Raw genomic sequence first — 19,481 nt, 5'->3', positions numbered from 1 at the left:
GACACGCGTTATTAACTTAACCCGAGCTGCTTTCAGAGACAGCCCGGTCTCTGGGAGCAGTTTTGTTAAGTTAATAACGCGGGTCCCCAGAGCCCAGGACGGCTTTGGGGACCCGCGTTATTAACTTAACAAAGCGGCTTTCAGAGACCTGCAGGTCTCTGGGAGCAGTTTTGTTAAGTTAATAACGCGGGTCCCCAGAGCCCAGGACGGCTTTGGGGACCCGCGTTATTAACTTAACAAAGCGGCTTTCAGAGACCTGCAGGTCTCCGGGACCAGTTTTGCTAAGTTAATAACACCGGTCCCCAGAGCCCAGGACGGCTTTGGGGACCTGCGTTATTAGCCTAGCACAGCTGCTTTCAGAGACCAGCAGGTCTCTGAAAGCAGTTGTGCTAGGTTAATAACACCGGTCCCCAGAGCACAGACCGGCTCTGGGGACCACGAGTTATTAACCTAGCAAAGCTGCTTTCAGAGACCTGCAGAGACCTGCAGGTCTCTGGGAGCAGTTTTGCTGAGTTAATTACTCGGGCCCCAGAGCGCAGTATGGCTCTGGGAACCTAGTGATTAACTTAACAAAGCAGCTTTCAGAGACCTAGTGGCCTCTGAGACCAGTTTTGCTAAGTTAATCACAAGGGCCCCAGAGCTCAGGCCTGCTCTGGGGGGCCCTTGCTATGAACATTTTGGCGCTGCTCTCAAGAGGCCTCGCGGTCTCTTGAGAGCCACGCCGCAAAAGTTCATAACCTGGGCACCCCAGAGCTATGGTTGACCCCTTGGAGCGTAGTTATTAATTTTAGAGCTCTGCACCCCGGAACTCATTGCGCTGAGCTCTAAAATTAACAACTAGGCCACCCCCAAAAGCTCACCACTTAAACACACTATTGCGGCCATATAATACTGGCCCATACCATAAAATACACATAAAAAAATACATAAAGAGCCCCATAACATTTCCTGTACAAATTAAATACAGCCCCACCACTAATACCATTAGCTACACAACCCCTGAACCATGACGTACACAATAAGCCCACCATACTGCCATCAAAATAAGTGCAACCCCACAAAAATACAGGCCCCTACATAGTCCCAGAACCAATATGTACATATTAAGCAGTCCAAATACACCCCACATCGTAAGTGCACTCGCCCTGAAATACATGCCTATACATTGCACATTAACCCACAAGTACCAATTAAACAACCCCGCCCCACAAAACAAGTGCAGACTTTAAAAAATACCGGCAGATACACAGCCCCAGAATCAGCAAGTACACATTAAAAGAACACCATCCCACAAAATGAGTGCAGATTTTCAAAAATACATGCCCATACACAGGTCCAGAACCAGCAGGTACAAGTTAAGCAGTACCAATACAATCCCCAAAATAATTGCGCCCCCATAAAAATACAGACAAATACATAGCACAAGACCCTACTAGTACCATTTAAACAAAATCACCCCACAAAGTAATTACAGTATCTCAAAAATACACTAATAGCAGCTTTTACATTTTTTTATTTTTTATTTATTTTTTAAAAGCAGGCATTTTACATCTCTATGTATAGTTAAACAGATTGGTGCTAATGTCATTGTTAAACTTTAGTAAAACACATACACACACCACACTGTTACAGACCTTAAGTAGAAGATGTTCAGCATCACCAGTCTGAGCTCTGCCCTTCATGTTTCCAGCCATTATGTCCTGATACAGCCCTGCTTGCCACAAATGTCAGTATGTAGTTCAGAAAAAAGAGGTCAGTGAAGGTGGGGGGCTCTTATACCATGCTCACTGGGGTAATTATGCCTGGGCTCTATGATTGGTGGGACCTGGAAATAGACATCTGTTATAGGTTAGCAATAGTTGGCCTTTGTTGTGTTTCAACTTTTAATTACTGGGTCTGTTTTCTAATTTAACCCCACCTCTGTCACCCCTGGAAAGAATGTAAGCCCATCTCTGTTTTAGATTAGCCATGCCACAACAACCTCTGTTGTGTTTCAAACTTTTAATTACAGGGTCAGTTTCTAATTTAACCCCACATCTGTCACCCCTGGAAAGAATGTAGGCCCATCTCTGTTTTAGATCAGCCATGCCCCTCAACCTCTGTTGTGTTTCAAACTTTTAATTACCGTGTCAGTTTCTAATTTAACCCCACCTCTGTCACCCCTGGAAAGAATGCAGGCACATCTCTGTTTTAGATTAGCCATGTCACAACAACCTCTGTGGTGTTTCAAACTTTTAATTACTGGGTTAGTTCTGGGACCCCCTGAAAGAATGCAGGCACATCTCTGTTTTAGATTAGCCATGCCACAACAACCTCTGGGGTGTTTCAAACTTTTAATTACAGGGTCAGTTTCTAATTTAAACCATCTGGGACCCCATGAAAGAATGCAGGCCCACCTCTGTTTTAGATTTACCTCTCTACATTGATAGGCTGGCTCTAACATAAGCAGCATTTGACCATTCCCACTTTATTTATTTTTTGGATTAGCCAACAGTGTGGAGGTTTGACCAGACCGCCCACTTTGCAGCCCTGTGCAGAGGCCCCCTAACTGGCACTTGGGCATGAATGTCTGACATGTCCAGACCTGTCCCTCTCAAGCTCTGAAACCACGTGCACATCACTAAGTCATACTTTTTACATATCTCATAGGCCAAAACCCAGGGGCTAGGACCCAGACACAGGGCTAACACGTGACAACATGAGGGCCCAGCCCAATTGACAACCCCATGCACACACGTCACTTCCGGGGAGGGCTTTCAGGGACAACGGAAGTCCCAGCCACCGGATATGACGTCATATCCGGGGCGGGATAACTGTCACTTTTAATATGGTGATTAAAGGTATCCCTTCCTACTACTAGGGCCTAAACTGCCCTGCCCCAAAAAGCCAAAAAAGGCCTGCACCTGAGGGGGAAAAGGCCTGTCAGAGAAAGGGTTAAAGCAATGGGGGTGTTAGAAAATCATTACAGTAGAAAAACAAGCATTGTTGTGGAACGTCATGAGTTTGTTTTCAAGAAAACAAACTCCCCGTGAGTCTATTGATCAGTATGTCAGTGCATTGCGGACTTTGGCAAACACATGTAAATTCAACGATTTACATGAGGAAATAATTAGAGATCAATTGATAAATCATACTAAAAATATAAGAATCCAAGAGAAGTTGTTAAGTTTGAAAGATCCGTTGTGAGATGAAGCGATAATAGTTGCAAAACATATTGAAGATACTTCACGATACGTTAAGGAGTTAGAAAAAAAGATGCAGTTGACATATTTGTACAAGCCATTGAAAATGTAAATATTATAATGGAAGCAACAGTAGTGGGGATGTAAAGAAAAGGCGTTATAGGTGTGGAAGCATTAAACATTTGGCATCTTCAATGACTTGCCCTGCTATGAGTGCCAAGTGTTTTAAATGCAACAGAGTGGGACATTTCTCTAAAGTATGCTTCAACAAAGCCAGTTTTCTTTTAGCTGTAAAAATAGCCCCACCGAAAGCCTCTAAGTAAGTTTCAAATGCCTATTGCCAATCCTCCCAAGCCATACTTGGTTCTCCAGGCAATGCCAAAAATGTAGGTGGAGGTGCTATTGATTGCATAATGTGATCTTATATAATCAGTATATATATAGAAGAAAAAAAAAACAGAAGTAGTCACCATAGTCCACACGCTGTAGGCACACACAGGTGTGCCTGTCACCCTGTCTACTCAAAAGAATTCCTTGAAACGCTCCTCCACTCAAGTACAAAACTGACTGTTCCTTGTGGCTCTGCAACCGAAAACTAAACACTCTGTGTAAAAATCGTTGTGCGTTCCTCCAGCCAAATATAAAAATTGTTCTCTGAAACTCCACCACTAAAAATAAACTCTCCGTGTAATATCACTATGAGGCGTCATTATGAATCAGATGTCGATTACACAAACAATCAGTTTTCTAACGGCGATTCCCCTTGTTTCCCTGACGCCCTTCTGACGACGTTTCTTTCCACAGGTGATTCCTCTCACCACCATGATGTCAGTCACACTTGATGCACGGCTCGAGAATGTTGCAAGCACTCACTTCGAAAAACAACATGTGAGTGAGAGTAAGTGGTCCCTCACATTAGCGCGAGGTAAGCACTTCGTTAAAGTTTATGGGAGAGGTAAGAGCTTCGTTAAAGTTTGCATAATTTCCTTTCCTTTTTCCTTTTTCCCGTCTTTACGTGTTATTACCTGATTCCAGCTGACTGTCGCCCATAATTTTTTTTTACTGCAATTTCATGTGTAAACACCGTTCTTCCCACATGTACCACAGACCAAGGGTGTTCCAACCTGTACCTCCTCACTGTACTCGGTTTCCTGGATACACCTCTGCACACTGTCAATACTCCTACCACCTCTACGATAAGTTGAGGCATTTAAGCAACACGGCCAGTGTGAACACACAAGTTTCTGCAGCATTGCTTCAAAAAAATATATTGCCAGGGTCTGTTCACATGAATGGATCCCATCCTCGTTGCCACTTTAAAAAGACGCCTGTTCCGTTTTCTCTTATATAACTCCTTTATTGTCATCAAGATATATAGATCCAACCCTGGCAGATCACAGTCGGCAACTGCTCATTGCCTTACAATCTTTTCCACATTCCCTATTCTAATTCCATGTCCTGTTGCTAAGCAGTCGCTAGTACCTCAGTGTTCTAATACCTCTTAATACAACAGCAATGAGTGTCCTGGAGACTCTACCATACCTCAGCAGATGGGCTTCTTTCCCCCATGAGTGTGATCCAAACATTGTAAACTTATAGATTAACATTGCCATCATGGATTGGAATTCTGTTTCTTCTGGGGGATTCCTATAGTACTGCTTGCATCCTAAAAATACCTTCCTGGTCTCATCCTGTCTCACTCCTACTAAAGTCACTATTACAATTCCAGGTGGCTTAACAATACCACCAGGGTTCCATGGCGGATGCCATACATTACCTACTGGTGACTTAACAGTGCTTCCTGGTGCTGATTGTTATGACTTCTTGATATATTGAACATAGTACTTACTGGTTTGTTTAGCAATACCTTGAAGGCATAGGCTTATAGTTCTCGTTCACATTCTTCTTTTATCAATTCTAGGCATCTTAACAGTGTCTGCATGACAATACTAGATGGCTTAATAGTATCTGTCTTTGTCAGTCCTAGGTGGAGTCCACATTGCATTGTCTGGTTGCTTAATCAGGCATCCAGGGTTAGGGTCCTGGTGACTCCTAGCTAGACCCACATAATTTAACACATGCTTACCTCTCATCAAGGGTAGCTTCTTCCTTATGATGCAGATCACCGTACAGATGACAAGCATTTGTTTGTTTATCTGTGTCTATTCTCACACTCTCTGCGGTTCAGAGATATATGCTGCACAATGTTTGGAGCATGTCGCTGAGCCATGTGCAAAATAAAACACATCACAAGTGCAATGGCCAATGATAGAAGCCATCTTGGCACCCCTACCAAGTAATTAATCAATTGACCACAGAGAAATCTACCTTGATCCTACAGTGCAAATTAGAATGGATGAAGAGGCCTCAACCACTAGTTGTGTCATGCTACATCATCGGCTACCTCACCCCACCATTGTAGATTGAAACTACCTAGGGAGACTCAACCTCATTAAGAGGAAGTACTTAATAAAACGAAATGAACAAGAGGTCATGCAGGTAATTTAAAAGTACCTTTAGGTAAACCCAGGGTAATAGCTTTGTGTGGTTTTCACTAACTTTTGCCTTCAGACCTCCTGTTTTTGCTGACTTTGTTTTTGCTGGCCTTAAGATTCTGTGCTAAAGTGCTTGTGCTCTTCCCCTAAAATGAGGTAAGAATGGGTTATCACCAATTAGCATATTAACTTACTTCTAAGTCCTTAGTTGAGGGCACTACATGTGCCCAGAGGCTGTAAATTAAATGCTACAAGTGGGTCTTTTAAACATGACTCGGGCCTGCCACTGCAGAGCCTGTGTGTGCAGTATTAAATTGCCATGTTGACCTGGCAAAGTCAACCTTCTGCCAGGCCCAAACCTTCCTTTGTAATACATATGTCACCCCTAAGGTGGGCTCTAGACACCCCTAGGTTGGACATGTACATTTAGATTTTACAACTCCTAGTAGTGAAAACTCTTAAATTAATTTTTCAATACTGCAAGGTCTAAGTCTCCCATAGGATAACAATGAAGATACCTTGTTACGCCTTATAAGCGTAATTGTGAAATGGGAAGAGATATCAACCTCCCCCCAAGTCTGGTGTCCCTCGAATCACAACTTAAAATCTTAACTTAGGATGAAGTCGGATTTAAAATTGCAATTCTGAAAATGCCACTTTTAGAAAGTTGTAGTTTTCTCACTTTAGCCATTTGGTGCCTTCCTCCTGTCCCTAATCACATGTCTGGGGCGGAGTGGCAGCTGAGCTTTGTGTATTCCTCCTAGACAGCCACACAAAATGGGAGCTTAGGTCTAACCTGTTGGGTCATGGGCCGTGATGGGGCATCCTGGGCAATATGGAAGGGAGGAGCTGTGCACAACCTCACTTACACATGAATTGGCTGTGTCCTGTCCACACACAAAGGGCTACATAACGCCCTGTTGTGAGTTTAGAGCCAGGGCAGGAAGGACAGAGACTCTGTGCACTTCAAAGGTATCTCTTTGAAATCTCCCCCACTTCAAAGGCCCAACTGGGTATATGTACTGGACCTCTGACACTACCACTTCAGTACACTTCTGGACCTGTGGATACTCTGCCAGGAAGAAGGACGGCTGTTCTACTGAAGGCCTGTCACTCTCCTGAACTGCTGTTTGCTGGACTTGGACTCCTACTTTACTGTGCTAACTTCTGCCTGCTGCCCTCTTGCCTGGAAGTGAGAACAACTAGACCAGAATCTCTCCAACCCAGAACCTAGAATGAGTCCAAGGGCTAGTTGAGTGGCCTCCTGATCTGAAGTTTCAGAGACATAACAGATTTCCAACCACCAAGTTCCTGCACCTGGACTCTGCCATCCGTGAGTCCATCCTGCAATGTGGTGCCACCCCAGACCTGAACCTTTGGAGTGTGCTGAAGGTGCTCGCTCCAGTGAAATTGATGCATTCTCTGTTGAGGGAGCAGAATCATCGCATCGCCGCTGGCGCGTGGAGAAAATCAATGCATCACCTTTCCTACGTGGGTCAGAATGGGCACACACAAGATCGCATTGTTGACGTAGCTCGCATCTTGAAACCAGTGCATCCCCTTCAGAACCGACACTTTGGCACTTTTCTCGGCACATTGTCCTCTCACCCCATTGACAGCAGCCTTGGCGACGATGTCGAAAGTCTGCATCGCAGTCTCTGCGCTCATCGGAAACAACACATCGCCTCAACTGCCCAATGCATACTCACACTGATGCATCGGGAAGACATACTCTAGCCTCACCACATCTCAGTGCCCTCCACTGCACAGTTCAGAACCAACGCAACACAATGCAACCCAGATTTAAGGTACTTTGGTTCACTGGGCCCAAGTGGGTCGCAGTCGGCCTGAACTCTTCACGTTGTTCAAGTTTGGTGCAAACAGATATCCCCGGTTGACTCTTTTGGCTTCTAAGAGCTATTTTACAGTTTATTCTTTGAAAATTCATAACTCAAGTTCTATTTATTGGATTTGTGTCCTTTTGGTGTATTCTTTTTAATTAAGTTATATTTTTCTAACCTGGTGTGGGATCCTCTTTGTGATGTGTTTTTACTGTTTCTCTGTTAGGCGTGCTGCACAAATACTTTATACATTGCCTTCAAGTTAGTCCTGATTGCTCTGTGCCAAGCTACCAGAAGGAGAGCATAGGTTAATTTGTGGTTTGCTTGTGTTTTACCCTGACAAGAATTGTGGTTGTAGCTTGACCAGAGCTCACATGCCAGTCTACCAACAATCCAATTTCTCACAATGTTTATTTGCTAGTACTTAAGGTACAGATATAATCAATGATAGGGAATGCTACCCAGGCACATTGACCCGCACATCTTAATGAGCTGATATGTTTCTGCACACATACATGCCAGCACTAGTCAGGGGCATCAGTTAGGACCAAATCTCTATTCCTTGCACTAAGTTAGGAGGGGAAAAGGGCAGAGTTGTCAAACCATGAGTCCTACCTTGAAAAAACAGATAATCATGGTTCCCTAGCTATGGGAATCTACAGCTCCATAGTCTGGGAGGAGGGTGTATCCTCTGTAGTTGCACATTCATCAAGAGAAATACTGTCGAGAAACCTAACTCACCCCCATTATGCAGCCGCTCTTCTGAACCACATGCACCACACTCAACATCTCCCACATAATGCATGCTGTCTAAAGGAGTGCCTATGAATTGATGGATATCGAAGAGATTCATGGCCTCCTCTTGGAGGAAGTACTATAAAAATGCTTCAATACAATACAATTTAAAAAATGCACCATCTCAGAAACTCCGGTTCCAAATGTTTCTTATATGCCCTTTCTGCAGCTATGATCATTGAAAGTGACCGCTGTACTCTACATAAGTTATTACCATTGAAATGTACAGTGGAAACTCTGCCTTCCATGTGGTTGTAATACCATAATACATTGCAATATTTCTTTTCTAATTCCTGCATTCTAGTCAAGTTGTTCAGCCTTGAGAAAGTCACGAGATTGATGTAAGATACCCCTCCTTTTTGTTAGACTTTTTGTCCTCCAATTCTGCACTGCTTCTGTTGAATACACTATTACACTGCACGGCACTGGTGTTTATGGGCAATCTTCTTGACCAATCTAGCTGATTTATCATTGAGATTTATTGTTTCCGCTTCCCATCAGAAAGCAACCCTATTACAGATGTTTATATTGTCTGCAAACATATAAACCTACAAATGTCTACTTCTTTACCTAATCACAAGACGGGTACCCTTCAATGTGGCACCACACTGCCCATTCCACGAATATGTACAACTGTCAGTCTGGTCACATGAGTGTAGCACTTGTTCAAATGAGGGAGAGGGTATATTTCAACTTTTTTCAGAGGTCTTGGATATAAAACACACATTTATAGTTTTTGGGGCCTCACACACCCAGTTTGCTTTTTGGTACACTGGAATACTTTCTTTTTGGAGGGTTTAAAGTATGCATTTTAGGCCTGGCTTCAGAGTGACTATATTTTCTGATGCAGAGAAAAAGAGTTTTCAGAAGCACTACTGTGAGAGGGACTTTGGATCAGCCCATGGGTTGATTTCCATGAGTACATAATTTGATTAGGCAGAACTTATTTTCTTCTGCTTTCAAAAGAGTACTTGTATTGCTAATTTTGCCTAGATTAAAAACTTAAGTTCAGTACAGCAGGACAGAGTTGGATAGAGCGACAAGCCAATGATTAAAGCAAAAGGTCTGCTATACGTTATTACAAAGGCAGTAGTAGACCTGGTGTATTTATTATGAAAGCATTTTTAAAGCTAATAGGCATTTAAGGGTGGATTTCCATTGGACTGTGCTAAAGCCTGTAAAGAGATATTGGTGGTCATTACAACCCTGGCGGTCGGTGTTAAAGCGGCGGTAAGACCGCCAACAGGACGGCGGTAAAAAAATTGGAATTATGACCGTGGCGGAAACCACCAACAAAGACAGCCACTTTAACACTCCGACCGCCACGGCGGTACAAACAAACAGCTTGGCGGTCCCCGCCAACAGACAGGCGAAGGACAATGTACCGCCCACAATATCACAACCTACCAATCCGCCACCTTTTCCAGGTAGGATTCACCGCGAACAACAACACGGCGGAAACAGGACTTCGAAGGGAAAACGCTCACCTCTACACACCCCACGAGGAACCAGGACGCCATGGAGCCAGAGCTTCACATTTTCCCAGCCATTATCTTCTTGCTCCTCTACCAGGAGCACGAACGCCGGCGGCGAATACCACGGTGAGTACTGCACCATGACAGAGGGGAGGGGAGGGAAAAAACAGGGACACACACACGCAACACCCCCACCCCCACCCTCACCCACAACAGAACGCACACACCAGTTACACCCCCCAAACCCCCGGAAGAATGCAAAGACAAAAATAAATTAGTGTAACCATTGTAATCTATTAAAATCACGTACGCAAAAATATATATACACTATTAACAAATATATACACCAAGAATAGAAGTCCAGGTATTTCTCCATTTAAGTCCGTGGAACACTGGGCCCACACTGCATGGTCGAGGCCCACACAAGGTACCCGAACATGACGGAGAGAACACTGCAGGGGCATCAGATAGAAATAAAACAGGCACCTCAGGGGGAAGGGAAAGGGGGGCACCTCAGCCGGTTGAGTGCGCAACGCCAAATCCACGAGGGGTCCCCGTGCCCACTGCCCAATCCTGGGGAGTGCAAAGCCACAGTCTCTCAAGTCTCTACAGTGGGTGGGTTGCCCACTGTTCAATGCTGGGGAGTGCAAAGCCACAGTCTCTCAAGTCTCTACAGTGGGTGCTTTGCCCACTGTTCAATCCTGGGGAGTGCAAAGCCACAGTCTCTCAAGTCTCTACAGTGGGTGGGTTGCCCACTGAACAATCCTGGGGAGTGCAAAGCCACAGTCTCTCAAGACTCTACAGTGGGTGGTTTGCCCATTGTTCAATCCTGGGGAGTGCAAAGCCACAGTCTCTCAAGTGGATAACAGTCTCCACTGGTTCTGGAGGGGGCTTGGTGCCCAGTGTGCTTCATCCTGCCAAGGATAGGGTGACTGGATGCCTTTCTCCACTGGTTCTGGAGGGGGCTTTGTGCCCAGAGTGCTTCATCCTGCCGAGGACAGAGGTAGTGGATGTGATACTCCACTGGTTCTGTAGGGGGCTTGGTGCCCAGAGTGCTTCATCCTGCCAAGGACAGAGGTAGTGGATGCCTTTCTCCACTGGTTCTGGAGGGGGCTTTGTGCCCAGAGTGCTTCATCCTGCCAAGGACGGAGGTAGTGGATGCCTTTCTACATTGTTTCTGGAGGGGGCTTTGTGCCCAGAGTGCTTCATCCTGCCAAGGACAGAGATAGTGGATGTGATACTCCACTGGTTCTGGAGGGGGCTTAGTGCCCAGTGTGCTTCATCCTGCCAAGGATAGGGTGACTGGATGCCTTTCTCCACTGGTTCTGGAGGGGGCTTTGTGCCCAGAGTGCTTCACCCTGCCAAGGACAGAGGTAGTGGATGTGATACTCCACTGGTTCTGGAGGGGACTTTGTGCCCAGAGTGCTTCATCCTGCCAAGGACAGAGGTAGTGGATGTGATACTCCACTGGTTCTGGAGGGGGCTTGGTGCCCAGAGTGCTTCATCCTGCCAAGGACAGAGGTAGTGGATGTGACACTCCACTGGTTCTGGAGGGGGCTTTGTGCCCAGAGTGCTTCATCCTGCCAAGGACAGAGGTAGTGGATGTGATACTCCACTGGTTCTGGAGGGGGCTTGGTGCCCAGAGTGCTTCATCCTGCTCGTGGCAGAGTCAGTAGCGTCAGTGCTCTTGGCGCTCATGGGCCAGCGGTGCTTGTGGCGGCGGTGTCCTTGGCAGCGGTGCTTGTGGCGGCGGTGTCCTTGGCAGTGACTCAGCTGCTGGAGGTCCTGTCTGGGCCAGCGGGGCTGGTGCTGGCGGTCCTGTCTGGGCCTTCGGGCTGGTGCTGGTGGTCCTGTCTGGGCCAGCGGGGCTGGTGCTGGCTGTCCTGTCTGGGCCAGCGGGGCTGGTGCTGGCGGTCCTGTCTGGGCCTGCGGGGCTGGTGCTGGCGGTACTGTCTGGGCAGGGAGGTGAGGGAAAGAGGTCAAGGGTGGACAGGAAAAGTTTCTTGGGAACACTGGGACGGGTAGCTGGAGGGAGTTTGGGAGTGGAGGAAGAGGTTGTGGTTGTATGAGGTGTACGTTTGGTGAAGGTGCATGCGCTGGAGGCTGTCGTGAGGTCGTGTGTGGCTGCTTTTGTGTACCTTGGGAGGTGGCGTCACAGACACACTGGGAGAGGACACAGGGGATGTGTGAATGGTAGTGGGGACTGCACGTGAGCGGGGTGTGGTGGTGTGTGTGCTGGTGATGGAAGTAGAGGCTGTAGATGTAGTGCATGCAGGTGTGAGTGGAGACGAGACTGGGTGGGAGGAGGGAGACGAGGAGGAGGGGGACACAGTGGAGGCAGTGGATGTTGCTATGTCAGCATGTGTGTGATGTTTGCGTGAGTGCCTGTGGATTGTGTGGTGCTTAGGTTTGCCTGAGCTTCCTTTGTGTGTTGGGGTGTGTGCATGCTGGTCTGATGGTGTGCTTGGGGTAGGCTGAGGTACAGGGGTGTGGGTATGGGTGGAGGAAGTTGGAGGGGGGAGGCTAGAGACCGGGACAATGGCTGCCATCAGTGCTGAGGCCAGAGTCTGAAAAGCTCGCTGAAGGGCTGCCTGACCAGAATGAATGCCCTCCAGGAGTGCATTGGTTTGTTGCAACTGCCTCTCTACACCCTGGATGGCATTCAAAATGGTAGACTGCCCAACAGTGAGGGACCTGAGGAGGTCAATGGCCTCCTCACTGAGTGGGTGAATGGGGCAGGGCCTGAGGTGCCTGGGGCGAAGGAGATGCCCACCCTCCTGGGTGAGCGGGCACGGGGCAAAGGCTGAGGGGCTGCTAGTAGGGCGGTGCTGGAAGGGGGGGTGGCGGCTGTACCTGTAGATGGGGGGCTCAGAAGGGCCCCCCACCACAAAGGAGCTCCCATCAGAGGATGAGTCCGTGTCACTGGTGTCAGCTCCTGTCCCCGCCGTGGAGCTCCCCTCGCCCTCCATCCCACTGGTGAAATCAGACTCCGTAGTGTCGCCCTCCAGGGCCATGTGGGATGCAGCTCCCTCCTGCTCCGGTGCCACAGCTCCTCTGCCTGATGATGCTAATGCACAGAAAGACATGTTGAGTGCATGCATTACCGCTACCGTTGGCGGACACGACAGACACAGAAGCCCCCAGCACTACGCCGCGCACTTGGGATCCACTATGCAATCCCTGGGACATGGCCTACAAAGCTATGGTCGACATCTGCACACATGGATGTCACAGGAGCCTGACTAGGTGTAGTTGGCACTGTACCCAGGTGGGGTGGGGTGCCACAGGGCCAGCCTGAAAAAGGGGACCTAACTAGCACACTCACCCTGGCCTAGGGGAACCAACAGCCCACATCCCCCACCCAGACACCTCCACTGCGCGCAGAATTAGCAGAATGAGAGTGTACTCACCCCCTTGTTGCTGCTTTGATGCCCTCAAGCGCCCATCCAACTCCGGGTACGCCACCGCCAAGATCCTGAACATCAGGGGGGTCATGGTGCGACGGGCACCCCTCTCACGTTGGGAGGCCATCCCCAGCTGGTCCTCCGCCGTCTTCTTGCTCCAGCGGCGAATGTCCTCCCATCTCTTATGGCAGTGGGTGCTCCGTCTGTGATAGACCCCCAGGGTCCGGACATCCTTGGCGATGGCACGCCAAATATCCTTCTTCTGGTGGGCACTGACCTACAGGAATTGTACAGGGGTAAAAGAGAAGTTATTACCAACTGCACTGTCACAGTCATTGGCCCGCATCCCTACCCTTGCCATGTGGCACGTGCACTCACCGTCGTTTCATGCACGCCTCATTCTCCCCCCCCTGTCTTTCATCCACCCCACTCCACAGAGGCATAGCCCATACAGCATGCTCCCAGTGTACTTACCTGTTTGTCTGGAGGACTGTAAAGTTGCGTGTACTGGGGGAGGACCCCATCCACGAGTTTCTCCAACTCCTCCGATGTGAAGGCAGGGGCCCTTTCCCCAGACGCACGAGCCATTGTCTCTTGCAGACTGAGGTCACAGCAGCACTTGCAGTGTAGGGCCTCTCCTGTTGAAGATCAGGTATCGAGTGATTGAACAGATAGAAAATGGCGGTCACGTCCACGGCGGTGCGTACCGTCACCACTGGCGTACATCGTCATTGGCTCCTGGGACCCATAGGGTCCAATGTTAACAAATGCAGAATTGCGCCGCGGTCTTCGACCGCATACCGCGACGGTGTACAACGCCAGCGCAGTTACCTCATATCCCCCTGTCTCACTTTAAAGGTCAGGCAGCCGCCATTTCAGGGGCCCACATGGCTCTATTTTTAACTGCATCACACATACCTAGGCCTTGCCTCAACACTCATACATGCTAATTTAAGATTATGAATCGCGTTCTGTGTAAGCTGTGTGTACGTACCTCTGAGTTGGTTGACTCTGTGCTCGCTGTTGTCCTTCATAGGCACCGTCCGCTGGGACATGTGAGGAGATGGTGGCATCCTCCGGTGTACAGACCGCTGGTGGACCTGTCGACAATGGAGGAAAGACATGTAATCATCACCTACAGGCTTGATCGTGCCACAATCCTGGAACTGTGTGCCCAGTTGGAGCCAGACCTGATGTCAGCTATCCGCCATCCCACAGGAATCCCCCCTCAAGTGCAGGTGCTGTCAGTACTCCATTTACTTGCAAGTGGGTCTTTTCAAACAACAGTGACCATAGCATCAGGGATGTCCCAGCCTATGTTTTCCAACGTGTTGTCCAGAGTGTTGTCTGCCCTGCTGAAACACATGCGGAGCTACATCGTTTTCCCTCAGGTGGAGGATTTACCTACAGTGAAAGGTGACTTCTATGCCCTGGGACATATCCCCAACATCATAGGTGCCATTGATGGGACACATGTGGCCTTGGTCCCCCCGCAGGAGTGAACAGGAGTACAGAAACCGGAAGAGTTATCATTCAATGAATGTGCAGATGGTGTGTTTGGCAGACCAGTACATCTCCCATGTCAATGCCAAATTCCCTGGCTCAGTGCATGACGCTTACATCCTGCGGAATAGCAGCATCCCTTATGTGATGGGGCAACTCTAGAGGCACCGTGTGTGGCTATTAGGTGAGCACCTGGAACCAAATCAGTGGAAATAGTTGTCTGGGTCTGGGGATATCCCTACAGGTTAGTGTGTGTCTAACAGTTGTCCCTCACCTTTTTCAGGTGACTGGTTACCCCAACCTGTCATGGCTACTGACCCCAGTGAGGAATCCCAGGACAAGGGCAGAGGAACGCTACAATGAGGCCCATGGGCGAACTAGGAGGATTATAGAGCGGACCTTAGCCTCCTGAAGGCCAGGTTCCGGTGCCTCCATATGACAGGTGGCTCCCTATTCTACTCACCAAAGAAGGTGTGCCAGATCATCGTGGCCTGCTGTATGCTTCACAACTTAGCTTTGCGACGACAGGTGCCTTTTCCGCAGGAGGATGGTCCAGATGGAGGTGTTGTGGTAGCTGTGGAGCCTGTGGACAGTGAAGACGAGGAAGCAGAAGAAGAGGACATCGACAACAGGAACTCGGTTATCCTGCAATACTTCCAGTGAGACACAGGTAAGAAGACAAACCTGCCTACTACATGTAATTTAACACTACTTCCTGTCTACTGTCTGTCCTTTTCACCCAGTGTATGGTCACTGAGTACTCACTTTCCCTTACGATTTCACAGATGTGGGTCCCACTGTGTGACATCTGCTTTGTTTCCTCATGGACTAGAGCTGTGTGACATAGGTATGTTGACATTACAATTGAAAGAACATTTTGTCACTGTAATTGCTAATACACTATTTGGACATCACAGACAGACTCCAGATTGTTTTGTGCTTTAAGGGAGTTTATTTTAGTGCTCAATATTGAAGAATGCTGTAAAATGGTGAGGGGTGATGGTGGAGGAATGTCCATGGCAGTGTCCAGTCTGTTTGTTTCACAGGTGCATTGTCCAAAGGGGCATAGGAAGTGGAGCTGGGGCAGTTTGAGGACGGACAGGGTGACAAGGTGGGACAAAAGGATGACATTCAGGGCGGTCTCATTTCTTGGCGGGGGTCTTGGCATCGTTCTCTGTCTTTGTCCTGGATCTAAGGGACCATTTGCGGGGTGGTTCTCCCTCTGCAGGGGGTGGGGTGCTGGTGTGGTGGTCCTGTGGCGGTGCCTCCTGTCCACTAGCGCCGGTGGAGGTGGTGGGCAGTTCATCGTCCAGGCTAGTGTCAGGGGCCCCTTGTTGTGCCACAGTGTCCCTCCTGGTGTTGAGGACTTCCTTCAGCACCCCTACGATGGTGCCCAGGGTGGAATTGATGGATCTGAGTTCCTCCCTTAACCCCAAATACTGTTCCTCCTGCAGCCGCTGGGACTCCTGAAACATGGCCAGTACCGTTGCCATCGTCTCCTGGGAATGGTGGTATGCTCCCATGATGTTGGAGAAGGCCTCGTGGAGAGTGGGTTCCCTGGGCCTGTCCTCCCCCTGTCACACAGCAGCCCTCCCAGTTCCCCTGTGTTCCTGGGCCTCTGTCCCCTGAACGGTGTGCCCACTACCACTGCCCCCAGGTCCCTGTTGTTGTTGGGGTGGTGGGTTAGCCTGGGTTCCCTGTAGTGGTGGACACACTGCTGATTGATGTGTCCTGGGGACAGAGGTATGGGCCCGCTTGGTGGGTGCTGTGCTGGTGTTTCCAGAGGGGGGAAGCTCTGTGGTGGCCTGTGACTTTGTGTGGGGAACCGACTGTCCCGAGGTTCCTGGTGAGCCGGGCTGGTCATCTAGATCCAGTTGGACAGAGCTGCTGTCATCACTGTGGACCTCTTCTGTTGGTGGTGTGGACATGTCTGGACCCTCCTGTGCGGTGACGTTGGGTAGGGGTCCTGCAGGGGTGTAAAAGCATGATTATTGCATCTGTATGTGCCATGGTGTGCAATGGGTGGGTGACTGTGTACCCCAGTGCTTGCATTCCTGTGTGGGACCTTGTGTGATGATGGTTTAGGGGGGTGTATGGGTATGTGCAGTGGCCATGCATTGGTGATGTGTGTCCACGCTTTGGTGTTGCATGCAGGGCTTGGTGTTGGGATGTGTGGTTTGTGATATTGGGACATTTGTGAGGAGTAAGAGTGATGGGGGTGAGGGCGAGGGTGGGAGTATGTGATGGCATGCAGGTAGGGTGGGGGATATAGTAGTTAAAGTTTTACTTACCAGAGTCCATTCCTCCAGCTACTCCTTTGAGGCCCTCAGGATGCAGAATCGCCAAGACTTGCTCCTCCCATGTTGTTAGTTGTGGGGGAGGAGGTGGGGGTTCGCCGCCAGTCCTCTGTACCGCGATGTGGTGTCTGGATACCACGGAACGCACCTTCCCCCGTAGGTCGTTTCACCTCTTCCTGATGTCATCCCTATTTCTTGGGTACTGTCCCACTGCGTTGACCCTGTCCACTATTCTTCGCCATAGCTCCATCTTCCTAGCTATGGAGGTGTGCTGCACCTGTGATCCTAATAGCTGTGGCTCTACCCGGATGATTTCCTCCACCATGACCCTGAGCTCCTCCTCAGAGAACCTGGGGTGTCTCTGCCATGCCATGGGGTGGTGTGGGTGGTGTGTGGGGTGGTGTGTGTTGTGATGTGTGGGGTGATATTTAGTGGTGTGTTGTGTGGGGTGCGTGGATGTTATGTGGGTGATGGTGTTGTGTTCCTGTGGATGCTTGTTTGTAGATTGTAGTGTCTCTCTCTGTGCTTCGTTCTCAATTTGTGGTCGTAGGGGTTTGTGGGTGATGTGGGTGTGTGTTTTATATTGTATTGGATGTGTGGGAGTGGTGTGTGTATGTGTATCAGGTGTGTATTTGGAATTGTCCAATGTGCCTGTGTTTTGTAAATGTATGTGTATTTTGAGCACCAATGGAATACCACGGTTGAAAGACCGCTGCGTGGATTCGTGGGTCGTGATAGTGTGGGCGTATTCCTGTTGGCGTGACGGTGGAGGTTTTGTTTTCACTAGTTTATCACTGACCTTTGATGTGACGGACTTGTGTGGGTGTCTGGATTTTGGTGGATTCCGGGCTGTGGGTCATAATGACCGTGGCGGAATTCCGCTGCTGCAGCGGTGTGTTGGCGGTCTTCTGCACGGCGGTAAGGGGCTTTTACCGCCAATGTTGTAATGACCCCCATTATGTTAAAAGGAATCTCAGACATTACTGTAATAGGCAAGGCTTTTGGTGTTCATTATCGGAAACAATCTTTGGGGGACTTTTGAGATGGGGCATTGTCAATTGTAATTATTATATATATATATATATATATATATATATATCTGTCTGTCTGTGTGTGTCTAATTTTATAACTGTATGCCTGATTGTTTGCAACATTATGTCAGATGACACTGCTCTGTGTATTATGACATGTTACCAAAAAGGCAGTGAGACTGACTTATTAATTATGAAAATCATATGTTAAAGTCAATATGCCTCTAATAGTGGATGCTTAGTGTAGGAAGCTGGCCTGGTGTGGGATGAGCACCTATGTTGTTATCACCTTATACCAGGTCCATGTATCCCCTATTAGTGAAGTGTAGGCAGTGTCTAGGAAGCCTCTAGAGGTATCTGTGGATGAGCAGCCAAGACCTATCTAGGAGACACAGACAGCTTATGTAGTCACACAGCAGTTACACAGATGAAAGAACCACACAGTGTTACAAAAATAAAGGTACTTTATTATGGTAACACAAATACCAAAATATTTTATAGGCAATACCCCAACTGGAGGTAAGTAAACACACTATTATGTACTCATTAGGAGTCCGTGCTTAGCATAAAAAGGCAATAGAAAACAGTGAAAGGATAGATAATACTGAAAGCCTGAGGGTGACCGAACAATATACTAAATAATTGGAATGCGAAAGTCGGGCCCCCACCAATGAAGTGGCATTGATAGAGGGGAGCTGGAGGAACTTGTAAACCCACAAGGTAAGTACCAGAGCGCCCCCCCCAGCGACCAGGAGAAGAGAGGTAAGTATTCGTTTTTTCCCAAACCCACCAAAACGACTTCAAAGAAGGATAATGCAAGACCTAGACAAGACTGTGAGAAACCCAAAGTGGATCCTGGAAGAGGAAGACCTGGAAAGGAAGGGGACCAAGTCCAGTTCACGTTGGAGTGTCCATTGGTGGCAGGAGCCATTAGTCACCCGACTGTGGATGTAGGACTAGGATGACGGTGAATAAAGACAGTAAGTGGTGTAGCACTGAAGCAGCTGAAGGGTTCCTGAAGTGATGCAGTCGATGTCCGTGGCCGGAAGAAGAATTGCAATCCGTCAGTAATGTGGAAAAACCACCAACAAGCCTTGGCAAAGATAAATGTTGTTAAAGAAGAAATGCAGGGCTGCCGGGGACCAGCAAGGTCCAGGAAGACTCAACCCATGAAGGGGAATCTCGGGTGGCCCTCAGCAGTGAGGAGAGTCACAGGAAGAGGAGGCAGCACTCACAGGCGGCCCACAGGCTCCAAGCATAGGAGTCGAGGTTAGGCCCACGCAGCACACCTAGAAAGGAGACCCACATCCCGGGAGAAGCACGCAGAGGGCTGAGCATCACAGGGAAAAGTGCTGGGGGCTGGGGATTCACAGAGCTTGATGATCTCTTGGAGGAGATGCCAACAAGCCTTGGTAGCTGCAAAAGGCTTGATGCACGGGGGTACTGTCCTGCATGGAG

The 19,481-nt window shown here is 48.6% G+C and overlaps 1 protein-coding gene across 1 annotated transcript in view; it reads left to right on the top strand.

Moving 5' to 3' along the window:
- Positions 1 to 4,035: 4,035 nt before the first annotated feature.
- The window catches only part of EFNA5 (ephrin A5), a 423,510-nt gene continuing 408,064 nt past the window's right edge, over positions 4,036 to 19,481 (top strand). Inside the window, exon 1 of the mRNA XM_069226310.1 lies at positions 4,036 to 4,107. The gene's annotated coding sequence lies outside the window, so the exon portion shown is untranslated. The remainder of the gene's footprint in view (positions 4,108 to 19,481) is intronic.

This window comes from Pleurodeles waltl, chromosome 1_1 (genome assembly GCF_031143425.1).
Source record: "Pleurodeles waltl isolate 20211129_DDA chromosome 1_1, aPleWal1.hap1.20221129, whole genome shotgun sequence".
Classification (NCBI taxonomy): domain Eukaryota; kingdom Metazoa; phylum Chordata; class Amphibia; order Caudata; family Salamandridae; genus Pleurodeles; species Pleurodeles waltl.
Note: the sequence above shows the minus strand (reverse complement) of the source record. Positions and strands in the feature narration are given on the sequence as shown.